At 46.4% G+C, this 25,160-nt stretch overlaps 1 long non-coding RNA gene across 1 annotated transcript in view; it reads right to left on the bottom strand.

Moving 5' to 3' along the window:
- Window positions 1-24,662, bottom strand: part of LOC146830680 (uncharacterized) — a 738,680-nt gene extending 714,018 nt beyond the window's left edge. Inside the window, exon 1 of the long non-coding RNA XR_014961186.1 lies at window positions 24,575-24,662. This is a non-coding gene — a long non-coding RNA (uncharacterized LOC146830680). The remainder of the gene's footprint in view (window positions 1-24,574) is intronic.
- Window positions 24,663-25,160: the final 498 nt, after the last annotated feature.

Below are 25,160 nucleotides of genomic sequence, written 5' to 3'. Positions count from 1 at the left end.
TTTGAATGTGGTAGGATCTGGGAAATGTCTTGACCCAGGGGAGGGTAGGTGAGAAAGCAACAGGCTGACCTGCATCTGGAGTGTAGGGGGGAGGAGTAGCCCGTGGAGGTGAAAAGGCCTGGGCTGCTGCCATAAAATATCGATTCCACCTCCTGCTGAGGGAATGAGGAACCAGACCCCCACTATGAAAGGAAAAAGGTGCCACTGGCAGTGAGACTACCAGAACTGATTTAGACAGGGGTCAGTGCCCCCTGAACACAAAGACTTCAAAGACATTGAGGGGTATAACTATAAGAGCTGAAACCCCTGAACGTTGGACTGATCAAGAATGAAAAGGATTGAAACAACTTCGTGGTCAAGAGGAACCTCTGCCAAGGAAGAATAGATGAAGAGACTGAAGAGAAGGACTGACCCTTGCTGTGTGTTCTGGGGCTGGCCTGCAGTCTGCTGATTTAACTAAGGAGAGGCTAAGGGACTTTGCTGTGTGCTGTGCCCCCCTGCTTGAAGGACTTTGCTGTGTGCTGTGTCCCAAAGTAACTTGTCCCCAAGGGCCCGAGGAGAGCTGGCTCACTGTTGTGGAAACTTAGGAACATCAAAGTTTCCAAGTGTGTCTCAGCGGCGCTGTGTGCATGTGCTTTTTGCAGCCAGAGACCTTCATAAGCCTTGCCCAGGACTGTGTGACCTAAAACCCATCTCAGTCCCAGCGACGCTTTGTGTGTGCGAGTGTGCAGCCTTCATCTGCCGTGGGGTCCGTGGTGCTGGTTGGAAATCGCCCCATGACTGCAGTGCCCCACCCAGCGTTAATCATCGTCCACACTGCTGTGTAGCTGTTTGTGGCCTGAACCGTCATCGTAACGGAGGCTGCAGATCAAGATCGCCGCCACTGGCCCTTGCCGCAGTGTGCTGAAGGATTTCGTAAATATAAGCAAGTTGTGAGGTAATCGTGATCGTTGTTCGTGAGAGGAATCTGCCCAAGATAATCAGCAATGGAGAAGGCAGTGCCGTAACCTGTCGGGCTGCAGCATCGCATTGCATCGGAGCTGAGTCATCAACGGAAGCACCCAGCAGAACGTCCGACAGGCAGGGAGAGAGAGAGAGCGAGGCAGCGCATCCCCCAGGTAAGGCTTGGACTCCGGTCAGGAGCCGCAAGCATGTGTGGTCTGAGGAGGTGTGCAGGAGGAGTACAGGAGTGCTCCCGTTTCTCGCCTGCTGCATCGCGTTAGATGCGCTGAGTCCTCGAGCGGCTCGGACCTGCCCGGCAGTACCGGGGCAGCCCTCGGAAGTTCAGGACAGATGTCTGTGGTTGGGGCCTAGTGGTGCCTGCGCAATCACGTTGATTGGCCTAGTATTATTCCTGCATTACGAACTGCCTTATTACTTGCATTAAGGATTGTATTATTCCTGCATTACAAACTGCCTGATTACGTGCATTGAGGATTGCATTATTCTTGCATTATGAACTGCCTTAATACTTGCATTAAGGAGTGCTTTATACTTGCATGACGAACTGCCTGATTACGTGCATTGAGGATTGCATTATTCTTGCATTACGAAGTGCCTGATTAAGTGCACTGAGGATTGCATTATTCTTGCATTTCAAACTGACTGATTACATGCATTGAGGATTGAATTATTCTTATATCACGATCTGTATTAGTCTGACAATACGAACTGCACAACATTGCATTAGGACTGCTCATTAATACGGCAAGAACCTACAAGTGTTTGTTGGCCTAATAACCGGCAAAGTGAAACCTTACGAATACGCATATGTTGGATTTTTATCGTGTGGTCTTACCGTATTTTTCTTCATGATAAAAATACCGCTATTTTCATACATCAGTGTGGTGCCCATTTGAGGTGTTATCACTGTGTCACTGGGATCGTGGTTGCAAATGCTTTACACATTGCCTTGAAGATAAGCCTGGCTGCTCGTGCCAAGCTATCAGGGGGTGAGCAGGGGTCATCAAAGAGGGTGTTCCTCCTTTCCCTGACTAGAAACAAGGGTCCCTATTTGGACTAAGGCACCTGCCTCAGCCAACTAGGGACCCCCAGTACTAACAGGGGACATGAGTGTCAGCCTTCCGTAGTGTTCCCTGCCATTAATCTGGGGTTGATGGGAGCCATGTAGGGCAGACTCTCAGTCTGAGAACGCCTTCAGAATAATGAGTGTCAGCCTTCCGTTCTGATCCTCTTTAATCTGGGGTGGATGGGGGCCAATTGGGGCAGACTCACGGTCAAAGAACACCTCGAGGATGATGACTAATCCTGTGATATTCAATTCAGTGATACTTTTGACATCAGGATATTATTATGTCACATTGTTTCTTCAATATTCTGACAGAATACCATTGGAAATACTTCCAATACCCTAGAAGAAAACAGGATACAAAGATATTAGTCTAAATAATCATCACAAGCGTTCAACTGCAGAACAACAGGGCACTATGGGTTAGGAACCCTGGGCGTTTTCTGCCGCTCGAGTAGATTTCTAATCGAGCGGCAGCTTTCTCAACGCGGACAGGTAGTTTCTCATCGCAAACGGTCACGAGCATACGCGACCACTCGCAATGAGAAACCTGACCTCCCCGTGTTGAGAAGCTTGCCGGGAGGTTTATTTTCCACGCTCGCAATCGGCAACTTGATGTTGCTGATCGCGAACGAGGAAAAAGTCTTGCCGGGATGTCATTTTGCTTGCTCGTGGTCACCAACTTGACGTTGAGGACTGCGAGCAAGCAAAGAATGACCGCTGCACTACGCTATGCTATGCATGTTTGCACTGTGCTACGTGCATTTCGATTAGTGCGAAGTAGCGCAAACTTCGCAAACTACGCGAGCGTAGCATAGTGCTTTGCCCAGGCTTAGTTAGGATCAAGAAGGCTGTATGTCCAATAAGATAGACTATAGCCTGAATGAGTATCCCCCTGCAGAATGCACATAAGACACTTACTATAGATACCAATGCTGGAAGCAACACCTCCTAAAGATGCCAGAACAACCATTCACTTTGAAGGAGAGATCAAATCCAATATTTAGAAGACACTCCACGCTATTAGACAGCCACCCCACTCTCCCTTATACTCTAAGCAGTTAGACTGTAATGGCACAGAAACAAGACAAACACATGCTGCCCAGAAGGCATGAACAACTTGCTGAACCCCTTGCTCAACATGTCTCTGAGTTCTGGAGTGGTCCCTAAAGAATGGAAGCATGCTCTTATTCTCCCGCTCATTAAGAAACCTCTGCTCGACCCTTTACAGTGGGCCAACTATAGACCAATCTCCCTCCTCCCTGCTCTGGCGAAGGTGGCGGAGAAACATGTTCAGCATACTCTTACCACCTTTATAGAGAATAACAAACTGCTGCATGACTCCCAATCTGGTTTCCGTGCCAATTACAGTACGGAGACAGCTCTTGTGGAGGTGACCGACGCCATCAGGGAAACGCTTGATCTTGGGGGAAAGGCTATGTTGGTCTTGCTGGACCTGTCGGCGGCATTCGACACCGTCCCTCACGCCAGCCTCCTCCTAAGACTCAGGGAGGTAGGTCTGCGGGGGACGGTGTTGGACTGGTTTCAATCCTTCTTAACCGACCGTCGGCAGGTGATCTGGGCTCCTCCGTTCTCCGCGGAAATGCCTTCGCTAGAGGTGGGGGTGCCTCAAGGATCCATCCTGAGCCCCACCATATTTAACATTTATGTGGCCCCTTTGGCGAAGGTCGCTGAGGCATTTGGAGCCCGGGTCATCTCATACGCTGATGACACCCAGCTCCTGTTTACCTGCAGGAAGGGAGAGGTTTTTAATGGCGACAGAATCAGAGACTGCCTGAGTGCTGTTTTTGCATGGTTTCAGCACCAGAACCTGAAATGTAACTCGGATAAGTCCGAGTTGCTCTTTTTTGGCTGCGCTGAGGACCCTGGCTGGAAATCGTGGTGGCCTTCCGACATGTTCCCCCCTGAGAAACCATCTGCCCAAGTAAAAAATCTGGGTGTGGTATTTGACGACAGTCTTTCTTTTCGTCCCCACATCACGGGCCTGGCGGGGAAATGTTTCGGTATCTTGAAGATGGTGAGGAAATTTCTCCCACTGCTTTCCCTTCAATATCGCAAGAACATCGTGCAAGCACTTGTGGGCTCGCGTTTAGACTACGCTAACGCACTTTTCTCTGGTCTGCCTAAATATCTGGTATCCAGATTGCAAGTTGTCCAAAACTCGGCGGCCAGAGCCATCTTTGGCCTTCCACGGAGAGCCAGTGCCTCTCTACTGCGCGGTAGGCTGCATTGGTTGTCTATCCCTAGCAGAATTAGTTTCAAGGTCCTCACGTTGGCGTTTAAAGCCCTCCACTGCATTGGCCCAGCTTACCTCAGGAAGCGGATTGCTCTCTACGTTCCCCGGAGGAGTTTGAGATCTGCTGACCTGGCTAAAGTGGAGGTACCAGTGATCAAACGCGTGCGGATGGGAGGCCGGTCTTTCCAGTTTATGGCGGCCAGTTTGTGGAATGAGCTCCCTCTGTCACTCCGCAAGGCTAACAATCTTCTGGCCTTTAGAAAGGAGCTCAAGACGCTCCTCTTCTCCGCCTAACCAGTGGGCCTACAGTGTTTCTGCCGCTGGGTTTTTCTTGGTTGTGTTCAGGACTCTCTGCCAAAGCGCCGGGACACCCGTTCTGGGTAGCCGTGCGCTCAAGAAATATAGTTCTAACATGTAATCCATGTGTGCACCTTCACATAGCCATATTATTGATTGCATAGTTAAGTACTGCCTCCACACTGCCAAAACAAGTATTATGTGATACCTGTAAACCGCCCCATGAAATTAACACAAGTGAGACATTAAGTTCTCAATGTGGTATGTTTCAACAAAGAAAGAAGACATAGCAAAGAAGGTACTGAAAAGTAAGGTTATAGTGCAGAAAAAGGCAGACAATACCATGGGAAAGATACCAGGATCAAGAGAAACTGCAGCAACTGTGCTTAATAAAGAAGCAGATAGAATAAGAAGTCACAGGAGAGTGCTCCAGAGGCAAATGGGGCAAAATACGTGGCCTAACATCCAGCTCCATGGGAGACACTGATGCCCGAATTTCAGATACCGATCAGCAGAATCTCAATGCTACGGCAACAGATGCAGATGTTTCTAGGGATCAATATGTAAGAAGAAATATGTGCTAATTCTAGTGAAAAAGTCCTCATGGGACAATTCAGGCATGGCGCAGTTCCAATTGTACATCAACTTGGAACATCACTTGATGCAGATTCTGTGCACAGACAATTACAGAAAAGGTTCCTGAAACTCAACTTCAAACAGTGATCAATGTGAAAATTTCCAAAACATGAGATCCCAGTTTCTGGTATCCAGGGAAAGAGAGGAAATATAGGTGGTTCTCACCTGCGTTCTTCCAAACAACTATCTAGATCTACAAAAAAACAGGCGGGACTAGTGCATTAAGACTACAGAGGGTATCCACCTAAGGAAACCTCATTCAGATGTAGGGGAACACAATGTCTTCTCTGGCGCCCTATAAATAAGGACCAAGGATTATTACAACATTGTAAGGGTGGAAGTTAGTCACCACGCTGGGTGTCAGGCTTCATCATTGGCTGGCAAAACTCGCCACAGTAATATCTAGTGGTGAGTTGCTCCCTGTCCTGCCAGGGAGAAGTGGTTATGGGTATTAGAGTTTTAGATCCTATACAAGAGTTACAAATCTTAGACTCTTCTGAAGGTATCGCCTTTACTGTTGGGAGGGTCTACAATCAGATACCTTGTGATGCATAGGTAAGTCAATTACCCCTGCATCTGCTTCGTCAAAATGTTTCAGCCTTGCGTAGGACCCTACATAGCTTCCTTGCTTTCATCAGGATAGAGATCACAGGAATCCTACTTCATTGGCTTAACACATTCTCTCAGAGTCAGCAGTACTCCATATAACCCAATTTGGAAAGTCAGATGGAAATTGTTCCCCTGCTCTTGTAATTGTTTGAAGGTTCTGTAGCATACAAACAGACACTGCTCAAAATTAAAGTACAGACATCAGGTGAGACATGACGAAACATACAAATCACAAAAAGGAAGTTCCTTTTGTTACATGTGACCTGTTTTAGATGTGCTACTGCACTCATCACACATGAAGAAAACACACAAACCACTACAAACAAGTGTGGATGTGATTAAAAAATGTGTTAAATAGGGGGTGTGGCTTAGGAGCCGACAACATGGCAGATACATTAGCAAACGTGCACGTTAAATAACCCCACCAATCAGAATAACTATCCGATCCTGCTGGTACGAATCGATGAGGGTAGCACAGGAGTGGCAACAGCAAGCAGTGATGGTGCCCAGAATAGCTGATATGACTTTGCTGTTGTGCACACCTGTGTTTGTGAGCTGGGCTGGAGGTTGGACCTGAGGCCACGGGCTTCCCCCTGATATAGAGGCCAGGTCGGAGGGTCGGTAAGGTTGTGTCAACAGACAGGAGGTGAGCGTCTCCCTCCCCTCCTCACCTGGAACCTGAGGAAAAAGAGGTCACTTGGTGCTGGGCTCTCTGGGTGATTGGCAGTGGCTAGGACCCCCCCGGGATCCTGGACAGCTTCCTGCAGCAGGCATGTCTATGAACGGGGTGAGATGTCCCCGAGAACAGGTACAGGAGATTTTGGCCTGGGGCTGACCGGGCCTGATATAGGAGCTCCGACAGGAAGACAGAGCAGAATGTCCAGCATCTGGGTGTCCGGCCCCTGGGTGCGTGTGGTGGAGAGGATGTGGCCCTGCATGGTGGCAGGAGTATCTGACCACAGAGGCCAAAGAGCTGCAAGGACGCTCCAGGAGGTCGGGCCTTGACCTGCCTCTTAGATTGGATGCGGACATCGGTGCCTAGAGAGGCAGCTGATTGTCTGAGACCTGCACTCAGGGAGGCACAGAGAAACACTAGGCGAGGAACCAGGAACCTCCCTGCGTAGAGACGGTACAGAGGAAAGGCCTGGCTGGAGGGCCTGCATACCTGGTGCAGCCTTGGGGGTGGAGGTGTGGGGCTGGTCCTTACCCCCTCACACCTATCTTCGGGGCAGTGCTCTGCCAGGATACATGGTCAAAGTCTGGAGCTGTGTAGAATTGAATGCCCTGCTCGTTCCCAGTGGAGAGCTGGCTACACTATGCTGAGATCACTTTGCCTTGACCAACAACGGGATTCCAGAGGTAGGACTAGTACAGGGGCAGCAGCCTCTTCCGTTGACTTTGAATTGTCCCCCCCCCTATTGTGAGGCCTGCTCTGTGGGTGGAGTGGCGTGCGAGACTGTGGAAAGGCACTAGTATCTGTAGTGGAGGGAGCTTCAGTGCACAGGGAGAGAGATCATTGTGGCACAGTGCATACCCACTGCAGAATTTCCCTCTGGGCTACCAAGGCAGTCGGATAAGACCTAAGGGGCAGACAGGGGCACAGACCAATACGGTGGACAAATACTCCATTCCAAGGCAGAGTGTGTGGGTCTCGGGACAGCAGGTGGAGCGAGAAGAAGCAGCTGAGCCATAATTCAGTGCTATAATGGTGGGAATCACAGACCTGAAAGGGACCATTGAGCCCAAATTAGATGCTGTGACACTGGACGTGAATCTGCTTCAGGAAAAGTTCCATAAAATATTAGACAAAATCTCTGCAGCCGAGGCCAACGTCGCTCAATGGCAGTCCTCCTCAAAGCACCTTGAGGACCATGTGCAGTGCCTCATGAAGCAGGAGGAGGCCATGGCAGTCAGGTTGGAGCACTAGGAGGGACGAGCGCGTAGGAATAATATTAGAGTGGTGAGGGTCCCTGAGGGGGCTGAGGGTCCAAATATGGCCCACTTTCTGGAAGATTTAATACTTAACCATCTCCGGCCAAAGCGCACACAGAGAGCTCCACTCACCAAGCCAAAACCGGGGGCGCAATACAGAACAATCATAGCGAGGATTTTAAACTATCGAGGTAGGGATGCCATATTACAGGCAGCACAATCCCATGGAGATTTCCACTATGAAAATACAGCGATATGTTCCCGACTTTACACTGCAGGTCAAACGTCAGCGACTGACCTTCAAAGCAGTAGAGCATGAGCTCCGTAGCAAGGAAATTATATACATGATGCTTTTTCTGGCACAGCTTTAAGTTATGGCTGAGGGGAAAACCTGGCACTTCAACGATCCAGAAGAGGCCTGTGAGTGGCTTGAGGGCTGGTGCACAGTGAGCCGCATGTTCCAGCAAGAACGGAGACAGGGACATCTGAATGATCGGCAAGAGGAGATGGGAGAAGGGGCTGCCGAAACATGGAATGCGGAGGGCAGAAGGGGTAGGCTGAGTGCTGCTGTTGTGTCCCCCCTATTCATCTAACACTGGTGGAGAGCATGGTTGCTTGCTCTCATGCAAATGGACTGCCAATACTCTGGCTATATCCTTTTTGAGCTAATGTTGGGAGTGTGCGGGTGGGAGTCCGGTTTGTGTGGGGGTCATCTGGTCTAGATGCAATCTGTTTCTAGCAGGAATTGTACTATAACCAGAATGTTGGGGGGCAGGGAGGTAAGCGGTGATGTATTAACACTCTAATTGGCACTTGCCTACCCCATTCCAGTTACTAATTTTCAAGGGGCGACAGACGCTCTGCAAGTTGGGGAGGTGGGTGATTTTGAACCCACTTAGCAAGGTAGCAGGCTGGGGGAAGTTACACATTTGGAGGCTTTTGTTGCAGGGATTCTGCTTATGCGCAGAACTATGCGCAGGAACCCAGGCCCTCAGTGAATTGTGGTGTACCAAAAACTCACCTCAGAACCCAGAACCCCTTATCCGGCCAGCATCAGTGTCCCATTCGTTATCCGAGGTTTAGCTCGGCGGTCCCAATGTATAGACAACCCAGAACAAGCGGCTTAGTATATTTCTCAGGAATGGTGGGAATCAGAAATACCTTTTCGTAATTATTCTCGTATCAGTCCACAACAGAATAAACAGAGACACGGTAAAAGTTTAAAGAGTTTATTTTATAAACCTCGTGTCCTAAGATGCAGCAGTTTGGCTAACATAAGCAGGCAAACGATTAAAATCAAAACCATCAGCATAGTTACAATACCATACAAAATGAAAGGAGCAATCATACTAAAATGACAGTGGATCTAAGCCACCTTCCTTTCTCTAACACACTAATAATATTATTAGACTAATAAAAGGTCTCTAGGCTTGAATGGGGAACCCCATACCATAAAGATCAGCTCAGAGAGTTCACATCACAGGATCAGCTATGCTCTGCTCCTAGGAACGCTCTTCTTCTGAATGTAATGAAAACATGTAACACTGCAATATTAAAAGCACTCGACTTTCAGGTATTTGCAGCTGTGTGCGTCTTATGGCTAAACTAGTGGGCCGATCAACCTGAACTCAACAACATGCACCGTCTAGCGACCCAGACTGTTTCTTTACACTGTGTGCAGACCAAGGTCGCTGCTCACTGTTTGGGATGTTAACAACAGACAGTTCTCATGTGAAGCAAAGTCGAGTAAGCATTTCTCAATTTAATAACATGTGACTACAGTGTCGTGTGCAAAAGCAGCAAAAGCGGCAAGATGGCTTCCTAACATCTAACGCGGTTGTGCTAACTTAGCATTGTACATATGTAGATAACGATCTTCACTACACCCCCCCTTGATCGGACCACTAACCTGTAGGGGCGCACTTGCAAGAACGCAGAGTTCAAGTCTGATAGAACGGAACCAAGGGCATGAACTATAAGTCCATATAAGGGAAGTGAAAAAGTTCGAAGAAAAAAACAAAGAAAAAAGTTAAAACGGAGTAAAAAAAACATGTAGAGGATAAAAAAAACATCATTGACGGACGTAGGACGAAAAGAAAGTACAAAAGTCAATCCATCAATGTATAGGCACAATAAGTTGCAACAGCTTCCAAGAGGAAATCACTGGAACCTTGCGCAAAATTATCTGCCATCCAGTTCAGGACGGGGAAGGAACATACATGCTCCTCAACCACCGGAGCCTCCAGCACCAGACGAGGACAACTGGCGTGTTCTTCAAGATAACTTCTTGCTAAGAAGTCAATCGCAGCCGTTCCGATGTCCCAATTCCCAAGGACTCCATGTGCTGCTCCACAGGCCATAATCCCGACTCCAGAACAGTCCAACTCATGAGCCACTAAGGGGCTCATTAGCCGATCATAATCCGGGGCAGGAGACACCGAGTTTGACAGACACAAATCCAGAGCCCATTGGAACGGACAATCTAGGCAATGAAAGACGGGCTGTACACAAGTAAAATAGGGAAACCGGAAGGACAACCCATAGGCTATGCTTAAAGTTGCCAGTGGTAAAGTGCCATAGTATTCAAGCATCCGGTTATGAAGATGGAGCAGCCGGGACAAGTTGTCGTGCGACGCAAGTTGTGCATCCATAGCGCAGGGCGCAGATCAACAACAGTATTCCAGCTATGAGGGCGAGAAGTAAAGGGAGACCTCCGAAAACGCAGGAAAAAATAGAATGAAAAAAGGCCGGGATCACAACAAAAATAGTTTGAAAGGAGGTCACGAGACCGGAGCCCACAAGTTTAAAAAAATGAGCCATGCCACTTGTTGACGAGGAAATAAAGATAGTCTGAATCAGGGTCCCAAAATGAAGTGGGAGATCAGTATTCAAAAACGCTTGCACCTCAGTGCGGGTGTTTGCTACGTGAAGGACAAATGTTTCCCGGGACGAAGTCAACGCGACTTCTTTTTGAGACAATAGAGCCCTTATTCTGCTCATCTTGTTGAACTCTGCTTTCAAGGTTGGAATGGAAGGCCAGATGGATATATCGAGCCGGCCATGAGGGGTGGGAAAAGGACGTTATTACAGCAAACTACTCGCTGTGATACGGTCACTATGTAGGGAATTCCCACTAACATCCCACAGCAAGCTTCATTATTTAACAGCAAATAACTACCATTAGCAAGCAGCGTAAAAGATGGAGTTATAACTGGCACAGGAATCCCTTTCAGGACGCAAGCTAAATTAGGGGCGTGCACATTACATGCACCATGCAATTGAATGTGCCTACACACAACAGAATGATCCGGAGTGGAAGTGCACTCTTCACCTTTCAAGTAAACCTCCTTGCCGTCTCTCACACATCTATATGTGAATGGGAGTGACCAAACTTCATGCAGGAAGGCAGTACCGAGTTGTTCATATCTGCCTAGAGCATAATGTTTCATGCACGACCTAAACTTAAACAGGGAAAACGGTAACGTGATCAACCCATGTACAAGCCACACAGCAGACTTCAATTCAGCAACAGAGAAAGGCAAAGGTTCTAACTTTTCAATGTGTAGTAATGAATATGTAGCATCTTTCATGGACATGAATTGCTGTTTTGCAGTTAAATTAAAAGGAAGGAACAAAGATAAAGTATTCATGTAATCCCAAGGGACTTTCCCTGCCTTCAAAGTTTGCAACGTCCATGCAAACTGCATAATAGAATGCAACTGATTTTGACCATGATACAATACAGACAAATCATCCTGCACAATGTCTACCACAGACGATACAATATTATCTAAGGTATAAATTTTAGAAGAGAGGCTGTTAATAGTATTATATATTACAGCCAACACCTTTTCCATATTGGCTTGATCAATAGCACGTAATCTTGATGCAGCCTCAGTTTGTGATAACTTCCAAACTTCGTTATAAACAGCATACACCCATCGTTTGGGCCTGCCAACAGCAGGACCCTTAACAAAATCATTCAAATCTATTTTGTCATTTAAGCGTGCTAAATGAAGTTTAACAGACGCTAAAGTGGAATGCTGCAGCCAAGACTGGCATAACTTCCCTACTGAGTAGGTAGTTACAGTGTGAGAAGATTCAAAACGGGGGTCTACACGAACCTGTGTATACCCCTGCTTGAGATCCAGAAACCGATGTTGACAGCAGTCTGAACTCGTTTGCCACACCAACCACCCTTCCGGATTCAATTCAGAAATATTGAAGGACGTGTTGGAAACCTGTGTCTGCAACATAGCAAGTGATAGATCCGTATGATTACCCCAATTGGGATAAGCACCCAGACCCGGAACGCAGGGAGAATTAAATTTTTTAGAAGTAGCCAATCCAAAACAGGTTGTCTGAAAAATGGATGAATTTAAAAATAACATGTGATTCGGGATAAGACAGGCACGATGCAAAGCTTCTGTACCCTGTACTTGCCATCGTTTGGAGCCCCAAACCGATTTAAGATCGACTGTAGCTTTCCACAGATCATACCCGCCAATTGTCAACTCGTCTATAAAGGACTTGGAATACAACAATTTGGTGTGTGTCAGTCTAACTTTAGAAGCAGACTCAGGCGCAACCTTAAAATAAAAGAAGGCCGGGTTAGACACACTAAAATCAGAAAAATAAGTGAACTTTTCCACTAACGTGGCAGAGCTGCCCATCCTAGGTGCGGGGCAGTGTTCCCATTGTGTATAATTTACAAAATTTCTAAACGTATTTGCTTTGTGTAGGAAATGCGTGCCATAATGTTGATAACAAAATTGCTCATCATAATTAGAACATATCGAAATACAAATCCTCAGCATCAAATGCAGCATAATATTTAAAATCAGAAAACAGTGCTTCTATGGCTTGAACATCCCAATCATCTGAGTGAATGTTCTGCTTAACGACATCACCCATAAAAACATTAAATACATTTGGCACATCAATTACTTCAGTGGGACCATGAATTTGAAATTCTACGGCATCCCAAGCGATCCCATCACGTACAGGCCAGGCAGTAATGTTCACAAAAGTCTGGCCCCTCTTCATAATGTGTGATGAGGAGTGAGGGGCCAAAGTTCCATTAATTATCCGAATCGTTGATCTTTCTTACAGGTAGTGTCCATTGATAAGTCTAAAAAACACTACCACAAAGCCAATGGACATAAACAAAAAAACACATATGAGCACCAGCCAAATGTAAGTCCAAGGGAGTATTAAAAAATGTCTTTTGAACCAAGCCACAAAAATTGAAACCTTGGACAGGGCCATGGAAGTCATTGAACGAGAATCAAAAGAGTCTTGTGAGAGGGCAACTGTGGTGGATTGTAAAACAGGCAAGGTAACATCCGCAGGATAAGCATACTCAACTTCTTTAAGCACACTACTAGGTGTTTGTGGCAACAAGGGACCAGTAACGGCATGCATCTCGATGGCAACATCAGGCACTATGTCAGAAGCTCGGGCCACAATAGAATTTCTCAGCATCGAAGGGCAGGAAACCGCCGGAGTCATACTAAGAAGAATCGGCCACTCGCTGTAGTTTGACATTGTCAATCGATATGTACCTGTTATCCTTTCGACCAGGAAGTGGAGGTAAAATGACTGTTCTAGTACCCTGTACTCCAAGCACTGGAACCGGTGCACGATAAGAGTGGCCGAACTCCTTCTTGTTCTCCACCTTCTCACGGACCAGATCACCAACTCGAGGTAGCCAGCCGACTACCGTAATCTGAAGTTCAGCATCAGATGAGGAGGGTACGTGTTCCTTCGCTAGACTGTTTCTGGCTTCTTGAAGATTCTGCAATACAGCACAGTGTTCATCTACGTCAAAGGGTGCGGCTGATGCCGCCATGTCTAGACCATCAAGGTCTGGAACAAACATTCGTATACCAAAGAGCATCATGTATGGGGTCCGACCACCCAGAGACCTTCTAGGGAGATTATTAAGTGCACGTTGTACGTCATACAAGTGGGCTAGCCAGTTCCGGCCAGTTCCCAAAACTCTGGCTGTCAAAGATTGCTTTAAGTCACGGTTCATTCGCTCCACTACACTATTACCCTCAGGCCGGTATGGAGACGAAAATTTGACTTGGACCCCCAAATTTCTCATGGCCTCTTTGTACGCCTTAGAGGCAAAGGCCGGGCCCTGATCAGAATGAAAGGTTCCACATGCAACACTCCCAACAAAGACACGCAAATCTTTTATGACAGTGCGAGAATCAGCACTCCTTTGTGGCCACACCCACAGAAAACGTGTGCACGAATCAACTGCAACTAAGATGTATTTGTACGCAGTATCAGAGGTAAAAGGACCGCAGTGATCTAAATAAACACAACCCAATGGTTTATTAGATATGTACAACTGAGTTTGTGGTGGGCGTGCCGCAGTCGAAGGTTTAATCTGCTGGCAAATGTCACAATTAAGAACATAAGCTCTGGCTTGTGTATACAAACCGCACCACCAGTAACGTTGTTGTAACAGAGATACAGTAGCTGCAACGCCGGCATGCGCGGACGCCATGCCCTCGTGAGCCGCTAATATCAAAGAAGGTCTGCAGTCCGCGTTGGGAATCAATCTGTCACCAACGTCATTAATCCTCACTAATGGGACTTTATCAGGACTTAAGCGATAATGGTAACGAGCAGGGAAAACTCTCGGTGGCTTCAATCCCTGCTCTGTAGCAGCAATAGCTGTCAAGATGTCAACATCGATCTTACTTTTGGATCTTGTAACTGCTGCTACTAAGTATGTCGCCACTGCTGTTTTTGCTGCCTCGTCAGCTAGGCTGTTGCCGACAGCATGGACACCAACTCGTTGGTGACCAAGAGTGTGAATTACATTCACGAGAGGCGGACGTTCTTTAAGATCTGCCACTCGAACCCAAAGCAGTTTATGCTTAATCGTGCTACCTTTGGAATCATGGTAATCATTCTGAGACCAAAAATGTAGATTGTCGTTGTAAGATTGAACACAATAAAAGGAGTCACTCACTATAAGGGTAGTGACTCGGGGATCAGCAAACTCCAGTGCAAGCACCAGAGCACGAAGCTCCGCCAACTGTGCGGTACAATCACCCAATGACTGCGTATGCACGACATCGGACTGGAAGTCACCATTTACGAAAGTACCGACTACAATTGCGAAAGCCGCTGAATAGGCGTGCTTTGATCCAGTTGCGGGTTGCGCAGAACCGTCAGTGCATATGACACAATGGTAATCCTTGAGCGGGCGCAAGGACAGAGGAGCCGGATGAACGAATTCATACTACAAAAACTCCTGAGTCTGAAGTGCCACGTCAAAGATAAAAGTGACGTACGGCGAAGTCAAGGAAGTGGCCCATTATATCCACCTTGGATGCAAAGCTTTAGATTTGGGTACACTTGCTTTTGTCACCTTCTCAAGGGCAGGATAGGGTGTTACCACCAACATGCGTTTTCCATGCGACAGCGCTCGTTCTTTCAGAATCGCCATCTGCACCGCCGTCAGAACTTTCTCGACAGCGGAAAAACGCAGTTCAGCCGAAGTGTACAAGTGAGATTTGTAAGCAATGGGGACGGTGTCGCCCTCATTGAACGTTAAGTATGTGAAACCAACTGCGCCGGGCACTATTCTTATGACCAGGTTAGTGTGGTTATCACGCGTCAGTAAGTATTTAGAAGCAAGAAGATCAGCTTGCAATAACTGCAATATAGCTGAATGCTCTGGCAGCCAACAAGATTTGGAAAAAGTAGGTTGTACCAAGGCGTAAAGCGGCTTGATACGCTGGGCATAATCCGGGATGTAAGTTCGACCGAAATTCAAAAAACCCAGCAGAGATTGTAAATTTCTTCAGTGAAGTAGGAGCACGGAGGCATGCGCACTTCTCTAGAAAGTGCGGAGCCAATCCTCGACCTTCATTGTTGAGTTTGTACCCCAAGACCAACACTGTATATTCCGCAATGTGTGACTTCGCAAAGTTGAATTTGTAACCGAAGTCTGCAAACAAAACAATAATGCGATCAACGCGACGGAGATGCGGGTCCAACTCGTCATCTGTGAGATAAATGTCATCCACATACGAGTACGCATCCGGGTCTATAGTATACCCTCCAAGAGGGAGACCACGCGAGCAGCAAAGACTCCCGGGCTGTTCTTATAGCCCATTGGCAATCTTTTGAATTGTTTTTGTTTGCCACCAGAGGTGAACGCCGTCCACTCACTACTAAGAGAGGACAGGTTATGGCTATAAAAGCCATTGGAAATGTCAAATGTGGTTTTAAACCTTTTTCTCACGAGACTATCGACGAGAGTCGAACTGTGGGTGTTCTGCACTGCACAGGTCCGGCAATGAGAGTTTAGGTGCCGGTAATCCAAAACTAAGCGGTACGACCCGTCAGGCTTCGTCACAGTGAACAAGGGATTATTCATAGGTGACACACATGTTTCGATTACTCCTTGATATTCCAGTTGTTCAAGGATTGACGCGACGTGAGGTCTAGCTTCGCGACGCATGGGGTATTGGGGTTGAGGTTGGGGGGTAGTCCATAACGGAATCTCATGGCCGGGAGACATTTTATCCCAGCCAACCTGATTTCGATATAACGCAGGCGCTTGCACCTGAGCCCATTCCTCTGCATACTTTTTAGCTAGGACCTTAATCACTGTGTGCGCAAAGGACGGGAGGATTATCTCCTCCCCTCTAGGAGCATCTAAAACGAAAGCCGGGGGCCAATCTGCCTCTGCCAACAGAATATCATATGTAGTGGTCAGATCATCCCAAAAAACCCCTTGAATTGTACGTTGTATGTCACCTTCAATTTGAATGACTATATTATACAGTCTATCAGGGGGAGACACCCGAGTGTCAGCAGTTTCAATATTCACAAATATATCAGTTACTGTCGCCACCAGATATGGACGCAGTGCTTGTCGCACTACTGTAACTTCCGCCGCGCTGTCTAGCAGCGTTAGCGCCCATGTCAGGTTCTGAAGCTGCGTCCGTACCATCTGAGGCATACCTCGCTGTCAGTGCAGCAACTTTCTTCTTCTGAAACGGGGGTCGTTGACGTGCAGAGTCCTCTTGCTTGCCTTTTCCGTCAGTCTGTCGGGACTGCTCACGTGCTTGCGGGGCACCCCGACTTTTTCCAGCGCCTCCGCCACCGGACTGTGAAGCCGATGTTTCCTGTGAAGAACGAGGAGAACGTTGTTCAGAAACCTGAAATCGATCAGGTGACTTAATAGTAGCGCGATCACGCAGATCATAAATGCGTTCACTACCTGACTGTACTGGAGAGGCAGGACGAGACCCCTGTTTCTCTTGCTGTTTCTCCTGTATTTTTGCCCACCAACTTTGTTTTGGAAAATTAGGGCGTTCGTTCTTACCAGACGAGTTTGCCTTTGTCTGCTGTATTAAATCAGGATTCTTCACAGTTGGTTTAACACCTAAAGCGCTACGACCAACTTGTTTATAGGCGTTCGCGATAATTTTCGCGAATTCCCTCGGCTTGTCGTCTTCGTTCACCGCGTCTAATTTATTAAGCACTTGGAATTGCATAGCATCTCCTTTGAGGTTGCCCAGTATCATGGTAGCAACCACATCGAACACACCGACAAGCCGCACTCCCAATTCCACGGCAGCCTCCGCACCGTGATTCTCCTGAACACGTTTAATAACGGAGGGTAGTACCGACAAAGACGGAGTGCCAAAGCACTTCGAGTATGTCGCAGCAAAGACCTTGCCCCAGTTTTCACAATCGGCCATATCTGAGACCAAGTCTTTTGGCAAAGTAATGGTAAGGATCCTGTGTTTCTCCACAGGAGTCGTATGCGGATAAACCGCTTCCAATTGGTCAAATTTCTCAGCAAGCCAATAAGGGAAATCATCCCTATTTTGGGGGTGCTTGCCCACAACCGAATTAACCATAACAGGACTAATAACCACCGCGTGGTGGTCCGTCAGTTGTCCCGCAACAGCAATGGCCCCTACCTGCACGTTGCGTGACACGTACTGCAACAAAGCCCTATGTACTGTAATAAGGGCAGTGTGCAGTACACGCAGCTCAGCCACCGTCACCTGTAGATAGCGGGAATGAGGTGTATATCCGGCCAGTACCGGCCATGTGGCCCCTGCAATCGACAAAGGGCCCATTCTCGCCGGTATAACCGCATGGGGAAGGGCGCTATTAAACCAAATGCTATGTGGCCAGGCAGAAATAGGAATTTCCTGTGTCCTATATGGCGTATAGTTGGCTGGTAGCTGCGTGGCAGTATAGGTGTGGAAGGTATCATCGTCTTCACTCACCGCCGGCAAAGTAACCCAAGAGTAGAACAACTCAAATGGAATCAATGCATCGGCACTTACCACAAAAATTACAGCCATACCATCGTCCGGCACCCCATACTGTGCAAATGACGTTTCAGGGGTGCACAGCTATGAGCCGGAATATCGACCGCCATTAGGACACAAACAGTAAATCTACAGTCTATTAGTAGCATAAGGGTTCAGATTAAATAACCTTTTTAATGATCAAGCTTGAAAGAACCTATATAGTCAAAACACAGGTAGGTTAAACCGTCACTCCCGTTATCCGGAAACCAGAGTGAGGGTATTGTGGACTAATACAAGCACTACTAAGGCGTCTCAAATCAATAGACCAAACGTTAGGTGCGCCATGTTGCAGGGATTCTGCTTATGCGCAGAACTATTCGCAGGAACCCAGGCCCTCAGTGAATTGTGGTGTACCAAAAACTCACCTCAGAACCCAGAACCCCTTATCCGGCCAGCATCAGTGTCCCATTCGTTATCCGAGGTTTAGCTCGGCGGTCCCAATGTATAGACAACCCAGAACAAGCGACTTACTATATTTCTCAGGAATGGTGGGAATCAGAAATACCTTTTCGTAATTATTCTCGCACCAGTCCACAACAGAATAAACAGAGACACGGTAAAAGTTTAAAGAGTTTATTTTATAAACCTCGTGTCCTAAGATGCAGCAGTTTGGCTAACATAAGCAGGCAAACGATTAAAATCAAAACCATCAGCATAGTTACAATACCATACAAAATGAAAGGAGCAATCATACTAAAATGACAGTGGATCTAAGCCACCTTGCTTTCTCTAACACACTAATAGTATTATTAGACTAATAAAAGGTCTCTAGGCTCGAATGGGGAACCCCATACCGTAAAGATCAGCTCAGAAAGTTCACATCACAGGATCAGCTATGCTCTGCTCTTAGGAACGCTCTTCTTCCGAATGTAATGAAAACATGTAACACTGCAATATTAAAAGCACTCGACTATCAGGTATTTGCAGCTGCGTGCGTGTTATGGCTAAACTAGTGGGCCGATCAACCTGAACTCAACAACATGCACCGTCTAGCGACCCAGACTGTTTCTTTACACTGTGTACAGACCAAGGCCGCTGCTCACTGTTTGGGATGTTAACAACAGACAGTTCTCATGTGAAGCAAAGTCGAGTAAGCCTTTCTCAATTTAATAACATGTGACTACAGTGTCGTGTGCAAAAGCAGCAAAAGCGGCAAGATGGCTTTATAACATCTAACGCGGTTGTGCTAACTTAGCATTGTACATATGTAGATAACGATCTTGACTACACTTTATTGTTGCTCCCATGTTTGTGGAACCGTTTTAGTTGCAGATCATTTGAAGAGACCAAAGTGGGTGGTGGGAAGAGCTGGGGTGGTGGCGTTTCACTATGTCCAACAAGTATCAGTGCTCAACCCAGTCCGGGGGCTAACTAGATTGATATGGCATCCCAAACAGATTCCACTAACATGCATAAACTGCACCACGTAGGGTCCCAGGGGATTAAGAGGACAATGGTTTTGCCGTACCTTCGCAGGCATGCCCCTGATATAGTATTGCTCAAGGAAACGCACCTAAAGGGCAATAGGTACAAAGCGCTAGATGGGTACAGATATACGCTCATTGAGCATGTAGGATTCACAGCGGGTTCAAGGGTAGTGGGGATACTGGTCAGTACTTCTCTCCCACTGGTTATGTATAGGATCTGTCATGATCCTATTGGAAGGTATGTGGCACTGTCGGGGAAGTGAGAGGGTGTGGTCCTAAATATGTGCTCAACATATGTGCCGCCAACACTACATACAGACATGTTGCCAGCATTGGGCACCCTACTGGTGGAACTGCCCCTAGTTATCCTCCTACTGACTGGAGGGAGACATGAATGCGAACATGGAACCAGAAAGGAACAGGGAGTCAGATTTGGATAGGGTACGGGGGGGCGATTAAAGGCCTTTGTGGTGGCAATGGGGTTGACAGACCTGTGTCACCTACAAAATTGTACAGCGTGGCAATACACATACTGAGAGCATGCAGCTGTTTCAGAACATGACTCATAAAGCACAAGGTATCTTGGATCATTCACCAGTGGAAGTGCTGCTTCAGGGCCCACTGAAGAACAGCACAATGCCACCCAGATAAATCCTTGGGTATTTAAAGACAGAAGGTTTGTGGACCAGATTAGAGAAATGACAGAGCAGTACTTCCAAGATAACAAGGGGTTAGTTGACTCGGCATTGTCCTGTGGGAAGCATTTAAAACAGTGATACTAGGTCATGTTCATGCAGTACTTGGGTGTTCACAGGAAGGAACAGTGTCGTAAATACTAAGCCCTGGAGGGAGAGGTGGCTAGTCTCGAAGCATAGGTATTGGCGGAGTAGGAATCTGATCCTCTGATTCAACTCAACGTCAGTCTCAAGCAGCAGGAAACTGGTGGAAAATACAGCCAGGACTCAGGCATTAGCGTCACAGAGGTGGCTCTATGATCTGGGAAATAAAGCCAATACATTGATAGCCTGCCTGGAGAGGAGAGATAGGGACCGGAGCTGGGTGGTTGACAAATGGGACTCCGAGGGATGTGTACACACAATGGGGGAGGAGATGGCGATGGATTTTTCCGACTACTATGAGGTGCTCTATATCTCCAGTCCTAGTAGAGTAGAGGGAGATTGCCGGGACCTACTTAAAGATGTTCGACCCCCTATATTGACAAGCAAGGACATAGAGGATTTGGAACAGGACTTTTTTGGTAGCAGAGATTATGGGGGCAAAAAGGGACTTGCAGGCTGGTAAGGCAGAAGGTCCCAACGGCCTACCAGCTGGGCTCTATAAAGGCATGAGTGATGTAGTTGTACAGCACATGCTCCATATGTTCAGAGAGGCGAGAAAGGTGGGCCGCCTTCTGGAAGATCAAAGTCTAGCCACCAAAGTAGTGGTTCTCAAGGTGGGTAAACACCCAAAGAGTGCAGTTCTTACCACCCTATTTCCTTGTTAAACAAAGAGGCCAAAGTGCTGGATAAAGCCCTTGCAAACAGGCTCCGCTGTGTTATTACATCTCTGGTACACCCAGACCAATCAGGATTTATGCCCCAAAGGAGTACTAGACTGAATCTAGGGTGTCTCTATGGAGTAATGAACCTGACCAGGTCTAGAGGGGAGGAGAAGGCAGTGCTACTATTGTTGAATGCAAGAATGGCGTTCAATAGTATCGAATGGTATTATTTATTTGCTGTGTTGGATAGGTTTGAATTTGGCCCGCGATATGGTGCTTGGGTGAAGCTCTCCTGCATGGATCCCCTGGCTAGACCCATTTTCTCCTATGCTGTTCACGTTATCTCTCAGACCCTTAGCTGTCTGGAATAGAGGAGATCCTTTGGTGACTGGAATAGTGGGAGATGGCAGCTGGAAGGAAATCATATCCTTATATGCAGACAATGTCTTGTATATGCCAACGGCCCCACTTCACAATAGGCAGGCTGCTCTACATATTCCAAATATTTGGCAGCTACTCTGGGTATCAAATAAATTGGAACAAGTTTCTCCTTTTTGGTCTTACTGGCGAAGCCCTGTTCCAGCCAACTAGAGGTATCCCACTTAAAATGAGAGACAAGTTTAGATACTTGGGTATCACTATTTCATGAACAGCATCAAAATCCCTAGTGGATAACTTGATGCCTCAATTGGAACGTCTGAAAAGAGATGTGATGAATTGGAGAAGGTTGCTGATCTCTTTAATGGGAAGAGCGGTACCCTTCAAAATGATGATGTTACCACGTATGCTGTATGTCCTACAGAATACCCCCTACAAGATACACGACGGGTTCTTCCGGATGTGGATAGTGAACTATGCGGGCTTCTGTGGGATGGGGGTGGCTCCAAAATAGCCTGGGCAAGCTCCAGAGGAGTATCTATGAGGGGGTCTGGTAGTACCGGACATTAGAAAGTATTATTGGGCCTCCCAGATGGTAGCGATCAATGAATATGTGTTTGCAAACAGAGATGAACCAGCGTACAGAGTAGACCACCTAGTGATGGGGAGGAGGGGATACCCTGCAGCATTATATCAGAAAGGAACAGAGAAGAGGCTGCCTCCGCGTACCCGAGTGGTAGTATGAGCGTGACAAGGGGCTACTAAATACATTGGGTGGGAGAATAGGCTTACAGAATGGACCCCATTGTGGGATAGCGATTTGCTACATGAAGTGGGGAGCCTTCAGTGGTTTGGCAAGTAGGGGATATTGGGCAAAGACACTTGGGAGATGTATGGAGAGGACTGGCAATAATTTCATTTGAAGACCTGCAGAATGAGTATCAGTCGGTCGACTAAGAACGTTACCAAAACATACAGCTGGGTCATGGGCTGCACATGCATATCCAAGAAGGGGAGCAGCTGCCAGACTATCCTCCCCTGGAAAACCTACTGTTAATGACAGACAAGGCCACATCCCTAATATAGAGAATGATGATTGGGCGAAGGTGATTCAAAGTCCAAGGGAGATGGTGATTCAGGCTCGATTCCATCTGGTGCAACTCTGTATCCTTCCTAGGTCCTACTCTTCCAGAGCACTCATGCACAGGCTGGGACACTGTCCTTCGAGTCATTGCTCCAGGGGCTGTCAGGAAATAGGTACTTTCTTCCATATCCTCTGGGGATGTTCTGACATACAGAAATATTGGGAGAGAGTGACACAAATGATGTCTGAAGTGATGGGCAAGGCAATACCATTGGAGGCCAGGTGGCATATACTATGTGTAACGGGTGAGGAGCAATGGCTGAGATACCAAAAGTTGTGGCTGATGGTTGTGACTATGGTAGCTGGGAGGAATATAACAAGGGCTTGGGGGGACGAGCCTCCCTCCAAGGGTGGGGCAATGGAAATTTGACTTGGATTGGGGCGGAGCTGCAGAGAAAGTGATCTATGAGGGTATAGGCTGCCCTTGGAATTGGGCAAAGGTGTGGGATTGCCGGGTTGAATATCGGGTCTCTGAAGGTTCCAGGGGCCAGGAAAGGGATGGGAGTGAGCTGGGGGAACACCTGTCCTGTGGTCATATAGTAATATATGAAAGTTACTATCAACATGTACGATATTCCTTCTGTCTGATGTTGGTTAAGTTAAATGAAAGCACTGAATTGCAATGCACTATGATTACTACTACAACGCCTGCTGTTGTGATACTTTAGTCTGCAACTGATAAATAGTTAATAAAAAGAATTCAATAAACAAAAAATGTGTTAAATACATACTGCATTTATTCACACCTTTTAACCCTGCTCTACACTTAGACGGGCCCCTTGGATGAGCTCATAGTAGAAAGCCTCATTATCACAATATATTAAATAAAAAAGTCTGGTTATGATAGCGGTTCATATTCACTTTCATTTAATGTCCCCATGGAGACTCCTAACTTACTTCGTCAAAGGTGTTCACCCTCCAGCTGTACATATACTCATGCACGTGCTCTCCAGATGCTGCCAAACAAAACAAAGCTGCATTTCTGGGTGTGTAACATTAGCGTCATGGTTGCCACATTGTATTTCGGGAAATGTAGTTCTCAGCCCCTGCGTGTTAACAATCAACCATTTAGAATCATACAATTGTATCTGATAGAGTGTGAACATACGACTCCTGAACCCAGGCTTGGCCCAGCTTGTGTCACAGTTGTGTTTTCTGCCTAGTTGCTTGCTTGCTTGACTTATCTGGAACTCTTCAATTTCCTCATGTTCCTGCTAACTCTCATTATCTGCTACCAACTTTCGTGACTGAAGTGGATGGTAGTAAGGTTTTTTTGGCCTCTAGTTTGTCTCCCCCACTGCAGATTGTTTCTGGAATAATGTGAGACTGTGCAGTGAAAAGATGGAGTCTGGTGTTGCTTCTGGAGATAAAAAGACTAATCTGTGGACATATAAAGTTCTTCAACACTTACCGTGAAGATCTGTGCATGACAATTTGTACCTCATGAAGTGATATATGAATGGGTTGTAAAACAACAGAAAGATATTACAGTAAAATATGGCTTAAGTGAGAAGTACATCCAAGCATCATTCCTTACTGTATTGAGAAAGAAATACAACCTAATGTTCACATAGTGAAACACTTCTCTGTAACTATGTGGATGATATGTGCCCAATCTTGACCGGTTCTTAATGGGAAGCTCACCACTCTCTTTTGATAACTGTGACTTTAATAGTGAACCAGCAGTGATGTGCTTCCTGGCCAATCATGAGTCCCATTGCATTAAATTCCTAATATGCTTGTTTGCTTTTTTAATAGTTTGTTCCATTTATCACCAACCACCCATTCTGCTTCCATACATTCCATAAACCACGCATGTCAATACCACCATACCTTCATAGCGCGTTATTGAAATATTTAAAAAAAAATAGTTTTGCATTAATACAAAAATATTTCAATTAAATTTCAGTACAGTATGAAAAACAAGGCAACATTTTTTAACACAGATCCTACATAGAATAATTATTTAAAAAATCCCATAAAAATACAACTAATACCTTATTAAACACCTTCATGTGTTTAACATGTGCACAGTAGTCCTTCCTTTATTTTAACTCTGTGTATCTTCATCCCTTGCAAGACGGCTGCCACTAAATGTGAGGAAGATGAAATAAACATGATTTTCAGCAAACAAATAAATATAGATTCAGTTAGATTGTAATCCACATTTAAAAACACATTCAGAATCATATTTTATTTTGAATTATCGAATAGCACCAAAAAAACATATGAATTCAGCCATCCATCATTTTGTGCTCAGTGGTAAACTGAGTTTGCCTGTGACCACTCGGATGAGTGAAAGGAGGAGACCAAAGAGACATTGCTCTTTACACACTGTCATTTACCCTCACAATAAGGTACAGCGGTTAGATTAAACAGACTTAGCTATAAACAGCTGAATTCCTAAAACATATATTAATGACATTTAAAAAAAATAATCACAGATAATATCCAGATTAGCTTTAGACTTCATTTTGAGTACATTATCTTAGTTCCTGTTCTATTTAGATTTTTCAGCTTAACAAAATGGTCCTACAGATGATTATGTTCCGTCTTGAGAATATTTTTTTTATCTTCAACGAG

The sequence above is a fragment of the Triturus cristatus genome, chromosome 5_1, assembly GCF_964204655.1.
Source record: "Triturus cristatus chromosome 5_1, aTriCri1.1, whole genome shotgun sequence".
In the NCBI taxonomy this organism is placed as follows: Eukaryota; Metazoa; Chordata; class Amphibia; order Caudata; family Salamandridae; genus Triturus; species Triturus cristatus.
The sequence above is the reverse complement of the archived record's forward strand: the minus strand, read 5'-3'. Positions and strand labels throughout refer to the sequence as shown.